The 15,672-nt window shown below is 36.5% G+C and overlaps 1 pseudogene; it reads left to right on the top strand.

Annotated features, from left to right (window-relative positions):
• The first annotated feature begins 2,590 nt into the window (after positions 1-2,590).
• Positions 2,591-2,971, top strand: LOC105508305 (annotated as a pseudogene).
• Positions 2,972-15,672: the final 12,701 nt, after the last annotated feature.

The raw sequence follows: 15,672 nt of genomic DNA, 5'->3' as shown, positions 1-15,672 counted from the left end.
GACCTCCACGTCTGCTCAAGTCACGCTTGAGGAACCCTTCAGCCTGCCACTGCACTGTGGGAGTCCCTCTCTGGGCTGGCCCAGGCCAGAGTCAGCTCCCTCTGCTTGTTGGGAGACATGGAGGGAGAGGCGTGGGTGGGAACTGGGGCTGTGGGAGGTGCTCACGGGCCAGTGCAAGTTCCGACCAGCACAGGCTCTGCAGGCCCCACACTCAGAGTGGCTGGCCAGCTCTGCTGGCCCAGGGCAGTGACGGGCTTAGCCCCTGAGCCAGCACCTGCGGAGGGTGTGCCCAGTCCCCCGGCACTGCTGGCCCACCCACCTTGTGCTAGAATTCTCAGTGGGCCTCTGCCACCTCCCTGTGGGACAGGGCTTGTGAACTGCAGCCCGCCATGCCTGAGCCCCCCTCTCGGTGGTGGGCTCCTGCATGGCAGGAACCTCCCTGATGGTGACGGCTCCCTGCTCTGCCCTGCTTGGTCCCATCTACCACCCAAGGGCTGAGGAGTGCAGGCACATGGCTCAGGACTGGCTGGCAGCTCTGCCTGTGGCCCTGGTGCTGGATGCACTATGTTGAGCCAGCTGGGCTCCTGAGCTGGGTGGGGACTTGGAGAACCTTTATGTCTAGCTAAAGGATTGTAAATGTACCAATCAGCACTCTGTGTCTAGCTCAAGGTTTGTAAATGCACCAATCAGTGCTGTGTCTAGTTAATCTGCTGAGGACTTGGGGAACTTTTATGTCTATCTAGAGGATTGTAAATGCACAAATCAGCACTCTGTGTCTAGCTCAGGGATTGTAAACGCACCAATCAGCACCCTGTCAAAACGGACCAATCAGCTCTCTGTAAAATGGACCAATCAGCAGGATGTGGGTGGTGCCAGATAAGGGAATAAAAGCAGGCTGGGGAGCCAGCAGCAGCAACATGCTTGTGACCCGTTTCACACTATGAAAGCTTTGTTCTTTTGCTCTTTGCAATAAATCTTGCTGCTGCTCACTCCTTGGGTCTGCAATACCATTATGAAATGTAGCACTCCCCACGAAGGTCTGCATCTTCACTCTTGAGGCCGGGGAGACCATGAACCCCCCAGGAGGAGTGAACAACTCCCGAGGGGAGGAATGAACAACTCCAGAGGTGCTGCCTTAGAAGCTGTAATACCAGGAAGGTCTGCAGCTTCACTCCTGAAGCCAGCCAGACCATGAACCCACCAGAAGGATCTCCAAACATGTCTGAATATCAGAAGGAAGAAACTCCGTACACACAATCTTTAAGAACTACAACACTCACTGTGAGGGTCCACAGCTTCATTCTTGAAGTCAATGAGTCCAAGAACCCACCAATTCCAGATACAGTGGTCTCTTGGCTATCTGAGGGAACCCTGCAGGGAGAAATGTTGCAGGGAGCGGGAAGGATTTTCTTTCCCTAATTCATGAATTACCTAACTCATTTCACCTCCTTCTGTGTGAGAGACATAATTAGTGGGACAAGATGCTAAGAATTAAAAAGAATCTCTGATAATGAGCAAATAAAGAGTCCATAGTCCCCTTCCTCCCCTATTTTCAACAGTGCTAATTGGAATATAGAATTCTTAAAGAAAAGAAAAAAGAAAAAAAAAAGACTGCTGCTATGTGTCTTTTGGAGGTTGTAGTTGAGTTAGATATTTGAAATAATGAAAAGAAATTCACTATCATAAAGTAAAAGAAAATAAAAATGAGGAAAAATATATATGTTCCAAAAGCTCCAAAGAAAGTCTGTTCTTCATGTAAAAGAAAAAGAGATGATTGGTGGCTTCAGGCTTTGTTATAACAGGGCACATCTCTGTGGTCTTACTCCAGCAAGGACAAGAGTTATGTCTGTCTTTGATACACCGTTTGCACGTAGTAGGAAACTGAAGAATATTCACTGGATTAATGAGTGTATCCTGGAACTGTGGATATGCTGTTCTAAGGCTTTGAATCAGCAAAAATCATAATACATGTCAAATTAACTAAAATGTAATTGTGCTCAGTGGAATGAAAAGCACCTAGACTTATATTTCTATTACTTTTATTTACTAAGTATTCTTAAGGTCCTTTCCACATTCAAGGTTCCACGTTAGGCATTGAAAGGGATATCATTATGACCAAGACATAGTTCTCTGTTCCTCACTAAGAGACTGAGTTATAGGGATTTAAGAAAAGAATACAAGGATCAACTATTTATAAGGAGGAAATGACCGAGAAAATTATACAAAAGAAGACAGAGATTCAAAACTAGTAAAAAAAAAAAAGAAGAGGGCATCTACTTACATTTTATTTTATCTATCTTTTCACATGGGATTAGAATAAAAATGGGTAAAAATATCTTTTTTCAAAAAGAGTCATTTTTGCTATTTGTAAAATTGTCTATCAAAATGAATTAAAGTAGTTCAAAAAGTTCTAATTTAAGGGCAAATACCACAGTGTTATAGCGAATAGAACGCAACTCATATACACTCTTCAAAGTATGAATAAATCATGCTGCTTAACTATATCCGTACTCCTATTTTCAAGTGTGTGTTGTCAAACAAAATTTCCTTCAAAAGCATTACTCAGTTAAGAGTATATTATCGAGGCACAGCAGACACCAGGACTCCAAGGTGGCGTCAGTTGTACCAATGAAGGACAAGAAACTTCTAGAGGTCAAACTGGGGGAGTTGCCAAGCTGGATCTTGATGTGGGACTTCAGCCCTAGTGGCATTCTCGAAGCATTTCAAAGAGGTTACTACCGGTACTACAACAAATACATTAACGTGAGGAAGGGGAGCATCTCGGGGATTACCATGGTGCTGGCATGCTACGTGCTTTTCAACTACTGCTTTTCCTATAAGCATCTCAAGCATGAGTGGCTCCGCAAATACTACTGAAGAGGACATGCTCTGCACCACCTCCCGACCCCATGACCTTGGCCTGAGCCCGTCCATGAGGAACACAATCTCGATCGTTGCTGAATCCTTTCATGTCCTAATGGGAATTAACCTCCAAATAAAAGATGACTGGTAAAAAAAAAAAAAAAAAAAAAAAGAGTATATTATCTTTTATCAGTGATCTAATACTAGATAGACAACTACCATTAAAATAACTTCTGTACAGTCATTTGACTTAAGAAAATAAGTCCTCAGACTCACATGAATATTGTGAATATCGACCATTATTGATGACTCTGATAGTCATGAATGTTCTAAATAATACCAAATCTAAAGGATATTTTTATAGTATTCATGTTCTTGTGTCTCAACAGCATTTAATATTGTAGGCTGTTCCTGTCTTACTAAAAAACTGATTTTCCTTGATATTTTGACACCATACTCTCTTGTGCCTCTTTCTACCAGACTACTCATGGTGCCTTCATTGCCTTCTTATCTCCTTCCACCTTGTCTTTCCCCATTAGTGTTTTTCAACTTTTAGTGTTTTTCAACTTTAGTCCTAGGCCTGTTCTATTATCACCAATGGGTTCTCTCCCTAGAAAAACTTACCTATACTCATGACTTCAGTGACCCTCTGGATCTTTGATATCTCTCCTGAGTTCATATGTAGTCACCTCTTGATATCCATGGGTATTTGGTTCCAAGATCCCTGTGGATACAAAAATCCAAGGATGTTCAACTATCTCATATAAAATGGTGCACTATTTGCAAATAGCCTACTCATATACTTTAAATTATCTGTGGATTTCTTATAACAGCCATTCTGACCTGTTTGGCACCAAGGACTGGTTTTGTGGAAGACAGTTTTTCCACAGACGGAAATGGGGGGCTGGTTTTAGGATGATTCAAGTGCATTACATTTATTGTGCACTTTATTTCTATTATTATTACATTGTAATATGTAATTACATAATCATATAATCATATAACTCACCATAATCTGGTATCAGTGGGAGCCCTGAGCTTGTTTTCCTGCAACTAGATGGTCCCATCTGTGGGTGACGGGAGACAGTGACAGATCATTAGGCATTAGATTCTCAGAAGGAGTGTGCAACCTAGATCCCTCAAATTAGCAATTCACAATAGGGTTTGCACTGCTATGAGAATCTAATGCCGCTGTTGCTCTGAAGGGAGGCGGAGTTCAGGCAGTAATCTGAGCGGTGGAGAGAAGCTGTAAATAACAGATGACGCTACACTCACTAGCCAGCTGCTCACCTCCTGCTGTGCATACCGGCACAGTCTGTGGCCTGGGGTTGGGGCTTCTTGTCTTATGATATCAAATACAATGCCACAATGCCTACACATCAATTCACTCGCATGGATTCAACATAGTAATTGGTGGTCAAGAATTCAAGTTTCGCTTTTGGTAAATATGTGGAATGCTTTTGCCCCCAGTACTACATTTTTGATCCACAGTGGTTGAATCCATGAATGCAAAACTCATGGATGCAGACAAGCAACTGTATATATAATCACCTGCATAATTGAAATATCATTTGCAAATTCTAAACTCATCTGAAACCCAACATGTCAAAATTAAATGCATAGTATTCTACTAACCTGTTTTTCTTCTAGTTGTTTCTGTCTCAGTGAATGGACCGTCCATCCACATGGGTTCACAAATTAAAAACCTAGAAGTCATACATGCTAGTTCCTCTGCATTATCTGTGATATAAAATCAATAAAAAGGCCTTGTTCTCCCCCAAAGAGCACAAAATTAAAAGTAGCTATTTTAAAAGTTAACAAAAATAAGAATAAAACATAGGATATTACTGGAGAAATGACTGTATACTGAAAGTTGGTGAGAACAACATACAAGTTTTTCCTGCATTATTATTCAATTATTTTATACTCATTTGTAACAAAGGATACACAGAATCAAACATACGTGGCTCTCTGAAAGAGAAATATCTCCCCAATTGCACGTAGGGTTTCTCTGAAAAAGTGGCGCAGTACTTACCAGGATGTGCCTTTAAAAACAGACATTGTTTCTCTCAATGCCAATGGATAGGTCTGCTTTGAATCATCGCTTATTATCAAAAATGCATTTGGACATTAGTGTTTAGAATGCTCTTCTAACTTAAGCCTGTTCCCCAAATAGGGTGGGTGTACTAGCTCTGGGAACAAATTAAAAGGTTTTAGCTTGTTTGTGTTCTTTTCCAGAGAACAGGCTTCTGAAAAAGATACATTTTCAATTCTTTGTAAACTACCAGATAATGCACCTGGAGTAACTATTCTGGTACTTTTAGAATTAGCTGGGCAAACCTTGTTAGTATCTTAAGAGATTTTTAATTACATAGTTTATTGCAGTAATTGCTTTATTTTATAGAGCACTTACTTCCTATAAGTGCACTTTGTGTATGTGGCAACTGTTGTTCCTTTAATTATAAGGTTAAGTATCATATAATTACAGGGGAAATACACAGTTATTTCTGCCTTATGTGCCAAAGTGTTTAGGTAACTTAGTATTTGTACAAAGGAACCAAATGGTGCTTAGGAATCTACCCTTTGATTCCCATATAAAATAATCTTCAGCACAAAATTCTGCCACGTAGTGTGTTATTTTTCCTTTTGAATCACTCCCAAGTGCCAGACCAAAGTACACTTTTATGAAATAAGTTACATTACGATGGGAACTGACATCATTGGCTTTTTAAAATTCATACTTCAGGAAAACTTACTTCCATAATTATCAAGAAAAACATTTATTATGGTGCATTTTATTCAGTGTTACCCAATTTCAAGTTTTATATTTTGTTGTTGCTGTCAACTCTTACCTTAAATCTAATACATTTATATGAAAAGCAGAATAAAACGAAGCCATAATTTAGAGTATATTCAAACACTAGTAAGTTCCCAGATGAAAATAATAAAATTGCAAACAATATTCACATTTCTTTCAGCTTCTGTAACTATTACCATAATTATTCAATATTTTTTGTGATTTGTATATGTAGAAAAAATTTTAACTTTGCATTAACTTCTGTAATGATTCTAGAATTTAAAAGTTCTTTAAAAGTGATATGTTTTATACTTTAATATTTTCTCATTAATCATTCCTAATAACAAAATAGATGCAATACATTAATCAATTCATTCTATAGACATTTATTTGGTGCTTATTATATTCTAGGCACAGAATATACTGTATTCAATGTGCTCAAAATGAGCACATTATTTAGTACAAAAAGTAAACAGATAAACCAGTAATTCTAACTAATGTTAAAAGTTCCCCAGTATTGCTATACAGAAGGTAGAAATGTTGTGCAGGTGAAAAAGTCGTCAGCTATAAAGAGGGCAGATGAAGGAGGGTACAGGATGGAAAATAATTAGATCTTCAAAGGTGAAAATTTGTCCTCCACACAGACAAGATAGATTTCCAAAGGTAATGTGTACTTGCCCACATTTCAGAAATTACCACAGTGACCACTAGCTGTTTAAGCTAAATAGAAAAAAATAATAATTCCATTTTGTAGCAGGTCAAATAGTCACATAATTTTATTAAGCCAAAGATTCTAATAGTTTAGAGCCTGATAGTTGATTATTCATAAATGATAAGAATATTAAATGGCAAAGAGAACGGAAAGTAAGATGTTCTGTTGATCAAAGACTGTGATCCTAATAGAACTGAAATGAATTGTTCAGTGATCTTGCCATAGAATAGGGACCACAAAGGGCTAACCATAGCACATTACTCTTCGGCATGTATATGAATTCACTGCTTCTAAATAAAAGAGAAGAGCCACCTCTATGGCTAAGCTAGGACACACACTGCAACAGTCTAGGTTCACTGATGATTTGATGTTGAGGAAAGAGTTGCACCGTATTATGAAAGCATTATAATAACTGTTCTACAGTTTAATGCATTGCCTAATATATTTTTTTATTCTTTTGCTTCTCAGACTAATTGCTATCTTTTCGGGTTTATACTAAATTTGAGACACTGAGGCCAACTTGTAATTCATTCAGAAATCTGGCCTCTTGGACTACTCCTCGGTAGTTGTTATTGTTATTCTTTTTAAGCCATTCTCTGAAGAACAAGATCCTCCAGTGTAGATTAGTATAGGAGTAAATCTATTGAAACAAGATGGTCAGAAGAAATACTTTAAGGACTTTTTGAATCACATCCCAACACGTGGTATGTAGGAAGGGTTACCAGAAAACAAATGTTGTGGGATGCTCATTCTGATACTAAGCATTTATATCAAGAGAAAAGACGGCAAGTGAAAGTTACTGTACAAAAGATCATGTGAGTATACACTAGAGGGACTTTGTCTTTGCCCAACATTGAGAAAACACTTTTGAATCATATTTTCCCAGAAAATATTATTTCAGGTACAACTAAGCATATCTTCTAGCATAAAAACTGTAAGTTATGAAATTGTCTCATGTCTTAATATTGTAAATATCAATTACTTCTAAAAACAATTATACTTTTATTTAAATTACCACAGAGAGCACTTTTCTTATACAGACCACAAAATCATAGTGTAAAATGAGTTGAGAAATGGTTAAGAATAAAAAATTAACTTGTCAATAAAAGAAAAAGACATATGAGCTTGTACCTATCAACATTTCAAAACTAAGCAAGATACATTTATGCATATATCAGCTTAAGATTCATTTTGGCCGGGCGCGGTGGCTCAAGCCTGTAATCCCAGCACTTTGGGAGGCCGAGACGGGCGGATCACGAGGTCAGGAGATCGAGACCATCCTGGCTAACACGGTGAAACCCCGTCTCTACTAAAAAATACAAAAAAACTAGCCGGGCGAGGTGGTGGGCGCCTGTAGTCCCAGCTACTCGGGAGGCTGAGGCAGGAGAATGGCGTGAATCCGGGAGGCGGAGCTCGCAGTGAGCTGAGATCCGGCCACTGCACTCCAGCCTGGGTGACAGAGCGAGACTCCGTCTCAAAAGAAAAAAAAAAAAAAAAAAAAAGATTCATTTCATGCTTGGTTTACTGGGGAAATGAAATATTACGAAAGGAAGAAAAAGATAACTCAGTAATTTCTTCAGTAAACATGTTAATTGGAAAGCAGAGTGGTTTTTATTTGTGACTTTCTGTGTAATAGGACTCTATGTTAAAACTAAGTTAGAGTCTCTGCAGATTTGATTTATCAAATGGTAACTTCTGTACTTTTATTCAAAAATTTATTTTAAATAAAGTTTATTTTCTATGAAATCTCTTAAACAATTGTGTAAGATGTAGGTTATGACTTGGATCTGACAAGTTTACCTTAGTAAAGCTACTACACATTCTCTAAAATTTCTTTTAATTTTAAAACTTTGTTTATAATCTTCAGTCTCTTAAGAAAGCATTAAAAAATACAGACCATAAATACAACATATAGAAGGAACCAGCACATAGTATTAGGAGTCTATTTCTTAGTAGCATTTTCTTAATTCTGTTTCAAATAAAAACTACCTTTTATGTCATTTGAATAATATTTTAATAACCAATGCTAAAATATATACACATACACTTGCACACACACTATTAGAAAACACCTTGTTCAAAAATAAACTGGTTAAGGATGATTCACAAATCTTTATGCTTTCCGTTTGTCTAAGGGACTACTATAGATGGCATAATCACAATAGCCTGCATTTTATCACTGACCAGAAATTATATTGGCTATAACCTCGCCTTTAAACAGATATAAAATAATGTCCATTGTATTTTTCTAACTGTCAGTTGTATATTCCCACAATGTTCCTGGTTTCCAGCTGTGCTAGTGACAATATTTAATTTTAAGAACAATGGTTAACCACATGTTTTGCATGATGAAAGCTAAGCATCTGACACAGTGTTTTCCCAATATGTTTACACATATGAATTCTATGTCCTTAAACACTGTGTTTGGTTCCTGACATAAAGGAGTTTGAAGATCAGAGATTTTGGGAGGGGGGCGGAACTGTCAACACTCTCTAGATGTGTTTCTTATGTTTTCAGTGTTACCAACATTAGCTCCTCATAATAACATCGATGTGAAGAATAGTCCTGAAATATATACCCTAGTCATGTATTTATTTTTCATATTCACATTATTCCATAACAAATCTCATGATAACTCATTTTCATAGTACATAAATAAACAAGAAGTTTTTTTCTTGGAAAATTAAATTAAAAACACAAACACTTGGAATTGGGCAAACATAAAAGTTACAGGTTTTTTTCCTCCTAAAGCAAAGTAACTCAGGACAGGACAACACAAAGGTTTCACTTTGCTTCTCCCAAATGTTTAAATCCTAATTATGACATGGAGGAGACCATATTAAGAGCTTGTTTGCCTTGAAAACCTTTCTTTAATTTGGTAACCTCTTCTTTAACACAGAACTTGTATAACCAGCCCAGGACCATTTGTATAACTATACCAGCCAAGAAAATACAGCAAACAGATGGGGCTGAAGCAACCCAGAGGAACATCAATCAACCTAACACATGTCATGTTGATGATAAATACTGAACGCTGGAAATCTTTAGTCCACAAACCCAGAGGGCTTCCTATATTTTATTTGGTCATTGTGGTTGCACTGGCATTTGCATCTGAATTACCTAGGCAAACATGAACTTAGCCTCAATAATTTTGTATGAAGCTCACAACAGGAAAATATCCTCATTTCATAGATACATTCCCATAGGTACATACATATTCCTTAAAGAATTTGCAAACTTTCCTACTGTGACAACTCAACTGGATGCATGCATTTCTCCACTTTATGGCAGTAAATGTAGAAAAGAGATTATACAAGCAGCGCCTGATATAAATAGCTTTCTTTCTTCCCCTATTCCTTGTGTAGACATAATTCTTGTTCTCAATACTCTCCCAAACAACAAATGGAATTTTTCTGAAACACCAGGACTTCTTGTGTAGTAAACTTGGTGAGAAACTTCAGCAGCTTTAGAATATATGAAGCTACATTTGCTGTGCAGGAAATTCCTCTTTTAAATATTTGCTAAACTCTTAGTAGACCTATTTGGCACAGGGTGGTAATGGCCATATAAGTAAAAAATGGTCTCTGACATCAAATAACTCACTCTAGTGGATGAAATAGAAACTAATGTATCACCAGCACCTATGACAATGGCTTCCTTATTGTCTCCTTTCATTATGTATTTAGAATAAGTTAACACATAGTTTGACAAGGTTAAGATACAAATACATATGCCGCAAAGGCACAGAGATGTGAAAGAGTAACCCTATTTCAGTGATAATGTAAGTTAGGCAGGAGATGTGGAATACCTTGCACATGATATATAGTTATTAAGTGTCAAAACTAATATATGTAATGTCTGTTTCTAGAACTTCATATTTTTGTAACTTTATTATGCTGTATAGTCTAGTCAAAGGCGGATAAGGGTCTATAGGCAGGACTTAATACAGCGGAATTATGCAGATCAATGTCCTTGGGTCTGCTAGCCCCCTGTGGTTGCTATCTTGTGAGGTTTATTTGTTTAATTATTGAGCAGACTTGACTCAGGCCTGTGCGTCCGTGTCTTCTTATTGCATCTGTGGTGTGGTATTTGCAACATACCTCTTTACAATAGTGGGTGTCATAGGCTTAATGGTTTTGTCCCCTCAAAAATTTATGTGTTGGAAACTTGATCCCTAAAGCAACAGTATTAGGAGTCAGGCTTTAGGGAGGCCTGGAGCCCTCATAAATGAATTAATGCTGTTATCCCATGGGCTTGTGGGACTGGATTGACTCTCCTTTTTCAATTCTGCCATGTGAGGACGCATTTGTCCTTTCTTGTCCTTTCACCTTCCCCCATGTGAGAAGGCAGAAAGAAGGCTCACATGAGTTGCCAGCACTTTTATCTTGGACTTTCCAGCCTCCAGAACTGTGACAGAATAATTTTTTCTTCTTTGTAGATTGCCCTTTCTCAGGTATTTTGTTTAGCAGCACAAATGGACTAAACAGTGAGACAAGACTCTTCTCATCTTTTGCACATTTTGAACACCCATACACCTGGATAAGTTCTTTGTGGGGGAAAAAGAGGACAAGAAAGAAGAAAAGAGCGAATCTCAAGAAACTTTGTTGGCTCGGTGATCTGCTTTTTACTGAGATTTTCTGGTCTATATTCAATCCCTGAAAACAATAATTATGTAATTGTTTAGGTGGGTGTTTCATTAGCTTTCATTATCATTATATTTAACTGTAGCCCAGTGAATTGTGTGTTTGAAATACGTTTTAAATGAATACAAACTGCAACAAAAAACACAAAAGAAGAGTTTCAATACACTTTTTATTTTGGAATAATTTTACATTCTGTTGCAAATACAGAAATGCGTTTCCATAAACACTTCATCCAGCTTTCTAATGTTAACATTATATGTGACCATGGTATGCTTATCCAAACAAAGAAACTAATTTTGTTCAGGACTTTAAACACTTTACTTAAAGTCATAAAAGTTGCATGGATAACTGAGAATATGTTTTGTATCCTTGTTCAGAAGACTTAATATTATAATTATGCCTTTTTTTCATAATTAACACACAAGTTTAATATAATCTTTATAAAATGCCAGTAAAATTTTCTCTACACTTGATGGATTTTTTTTTTTGTATTTTAGAACAGTAAGATAATAAGAAAATTTATCCTCATAAGTATTCAAATGTTACTTATTTAAGATAACTTGGTGTTGCTGTAATAGTGTAGAGGCAAAATAAATGCATCAGGAAAGAAACTTCAGAAATAGATATCAGTAAATACAAAAATATAAGTGTTGCTGTTCAAATCTGTAGAAAAGAACAACCTATTTTATAACATTTTTGATAAAAATGACCAAAATATTAATTTGATTTTGCAAACCATAAATCAAAAAAAATTCTAAAATAGTAAAATTGTCAAGCAGAATGTGAATACTAAAATATGCATACTTATAGAATTTTGTGGTGAGAAAAGATGTTAAAATGTTACAACAAAGGAAGAAATCAGACATTTAAATACTAATTTGATTACATATATTTTAATATATTTCCATAAGAAACAAAGAAAAATTATATTCTGAACATATTAAAATTTAATATTGAAAAATTATAAATTCAAAATAGATTAAAAAATCCAAACATAAAGTTAATATAATTAAACTTATGATCAAGACAAAGAAATGAGCTATGCAGAAGATATAAAATAGCTAATAGCATATTAATAAGCATAATGATTCAGAAAGACATTCAGTTTTCAAGAAGATATCATGCACTGTTCAGCAATTACAAATGAGTACACCCCGTGTTGTCTTGGAACAAGGAGATTGACTTGGAACAAGTCAATTCATTAGAATTCATAAAACCATTCTCTGAATTAATAGATAGATGATAGATAGACAGATAGATAGATAGATAGATAGTTACACATACATATATAAAACCTTGAAAATTCTGCAATTCCCTTTTTAATAACCTATTCCAAAAAAAACAACAAAACTGAAAATCAGAGTGAATATTTAAACAAATATAGTTATTGTTGAATCACTTAATAAATAAATAAAGTGTTACCTAAAGGTCCTTCAGTAGAGAGTGATTGAGACAATTGTGTTTTGTTTACACTTTGAAATCTTACAGATTAATAAAAAAGATTTTGAAAAAATGTATTTATTGATTTGAGAAATGTTTATAATATATTGTTAAGTAGGAAAGCATACTGTAAAACATGACTTTAAAACATGAGGAAACAGTCTGAAAATATATACATCAATATGCAAATTTAATATAATGACGCATTTTCTTGGTGTTGCTTATTGAAATTATTCTTTGTGTATGTCTATTTCCTATGCATTTCAAATCTTAAAAGTAAAATACATAAAGAATTGTCACTATGCTAATCAAGTAAATTAAGAAGACGAGCAAAAGCCACACAAGTTTTCTTTGTACTAAAATTTGCTACCAGTGGCCACTGAGCAATCATTTCCCAAAGCAGTGTTATGAAAGCATTCTACAAATTTACAGGAAATAAAAATGTGTTCCATGATTAACATTGAGTTAAGCTAAAAAGTCAGATAAGCCTTAAGGTCACATGGAGATTTTAATGGAGCATATGTTTGATTCAATAGAAATGTTATAGACAAAACATTTGCATCAATGAACTACATATGAATTAAAGATAAGTGAATCAAAAGCCTTAATGTACTGATTTGGAGTCACAAAATCTGTATAATTGTTAAATGTTTCATTAATTTACCAAATGGTTCCTACTTCATGTCTATTTCTATTTGCAAATTAGAGATAGTACAATATATAATCAGTCTGTGTATCATACAAAATGTTCAGCTAATACTTGGAGATCTTTTGAAGAAAGTAAAATGTATTTCAATAGAAAGCATATTTAACAAGAGGTTTATTACTGCAGATAATTTTTGAAATGGTATTAAATTTTGAATGCAACCATTCTTATACTATTCATAGTAGTACACAAAATATAGCATTGTGTAATTACAATGTTTCAACGTGTAATTTCATTTGGAATTCACACTAACTCTGTGAAATAGATAAGTAAAATCTCTATACACCTAGTGGCAGAAAATTGAAGCCCAAGGACACTAAAATATGAAATATATTTCTCTGCTGGTCAGAAAAATAGTGGTCAGTTATTAGTGTCTGTCTTTAAAGAGCTAGAGACGTATCTTCACAATGAAATAGCCAGACATTTAAAGAAATAATATTATTTAATATGAGCATCAATTGAGAGACCTAAAGAAATCTAGCAGCCGGGCGCGGTGGCTCAAGCCTGTAATCCCAGCACTTTGGGAGGTCGAGACGGGCGGATCACGAGGTCAGGAGATCGAGACCATCTGGCTAACACGGTGAAACCCCGTCTCTACTAAAAATACAAAAACTAGCCGGGCGAGGTGGCGGGCGCCTGTAGTCCCAGCTACTCTGGAGGCTGAGGCAGGAGAATGGCGTAAACCCGGGAGGCGGAGCTTGCAGTGAGCTGAGATCTGGCCACTGCACTCCAGTCCGGGCCACAGAGCGAGACTCCGCCTCAAAAAAAAAAAAAAAAAAAGAAAAGAAATCTAGCTTGCAGGAGAGACATTGCTGTATATGGATGAGTTACCATAACATTTGAATAACAGGGAATCTCAGACATACTTTGGTTGTATTTTGAATCAAAAGAAACCTAGGTTTATAGCTTGACTCTGCCACTTTGTAAATATGATAGCTGAGGAGTCTTGGGTTCTTCATCTTTAAAATGAGTATATTGATGCTTACCTCCATCTTAGTGGGTAAAATGTGGATTTGTTTCTGAATCTGAGAAAGAATTACAGAAGGTCCCTCATTTAGATGAGAGAATGTTTTGGAAACAGTATCAGCCAATTTGCAAAAATCAAACTCACCAGCCATAGTGTGGGGATAATTTTTTAAAAATAATTTCAGTCATTGGGACAATGCCTTCTATGTACTAAATGCTCCAACATATAGTTAATATTAACATCATTTTGTTGCCTTTGATGTCCTATGAAGCCACCACATCCCTGATTGTTGAGTTAGATTCTCATAAATTGGTTATTACTTCAATGCCTGTTTCTTAAGATAAGAGTCAAACCGGCTAGGAGCGGTGGCTCACGCCTGTAAACTCAGCACTTTAGGAGGCCAAGGTGGGCAGATTACCTGAGGTCAGGACTTTGAGACCAACCTGACCAACATGGTGAAACCCCGTCTCTATTAAAAATACAAAAATTAGCCCGGCGTGGTGGTGTGCACCTGTGATCCCAGCTACTCAGAAGGCTGAGGCAGGAGAATAGCTTGAACCGGGGAGGCGGAGGTTGCAGTGAGCTAAGATCATGCCATTGCACTCCACTCCATCCTGGATGACAGAACAAGACTTTGTCTCAAAAAAAAAAAAAAAAAGAGTGAAACACATGAGTTCTTAAGTGGTTGCTCATCTTCTGGATGCCTGAGTTTGAGAACAAGTATTAAGTGCTCCGGGTAACTTAAAATGTTCACCTTCATTTCCAACTGTTCCATACTGTATTTCTCAATATGTTTTCAGAAACATCTTTTCTTCCTTTTTGAATTGGATATTTCTTATTTTACTCTTCAGATATAAGCATTCTAAATGCTTAAGGCTGAGATATAATTTGGTCATGGAACTGCAGTCTTTGGAAATTCTAACAACTGGTTAAACTCTGTAGAGTTTAATAGCAACTCTAGTTCCTCAGAATTTAATTCTAGGCATCAATAAGACTCCAGCTCTGCATGAATAAAGTCAAAATCTTTGGAAGCACTAGAAGACTACTAACCTAGTGGTAGCACTCGCAGCCTCTAGAATGAATTATTTACATGATCCCAACAACATAAATATTGAGGAAATGTCTGCTATTAATACTTACTAAACTGGCCACCGTAGTACACTGTGAACACAATGCCCCTTGAAAAATTTGGGGACAACAGAGTTTGAACATCTGTTTCAGGATTCTCTTGGTTGAGGTTTGATGTCCTCTCAAATAAATCCTCAAGAGCTTTGAATACCTGTTGGGAAGTGTCTGACTGGTAGAAATCCTACTGAGAGTAGCTTTCTAAGCATCAGTTTGTACAGGTTAGGTCAACATTGCATTGATTTTAGATCTTTGGCATTGTGGAAAGGAGAGGCAGTCCAGTTTAATATTTAAAATGTTAAAATGAACAATATTAGGGAAGGAAGGGAATAAACTGGAATAAAAGAATGAGAAATATGGCAGACACCAAATGCAGTGAGTATGGTGAAGTTCTCAAATCCTGAAGTGTTTTAGTTAAAA

This window comes from Colobus angolensis, unplaced genomic scaffold, assembly GCF_000951035.1.
Source record: "Colobus angolensis palliatus isolate OR3802 unplaced genomic scaffold, Cang.pa_1.0 Scaffold16, whole genome shotgun sequence".
Classification (NCBI taxonomy): Eukaryota; Metazoa; Chordata; class Mammalia; order Primates; family Cercopithecidae; genus Colobus; species Colobus angolensis.
This window is presented reverse-complemented; position numbering and strand designations above follow the sequence as displayed.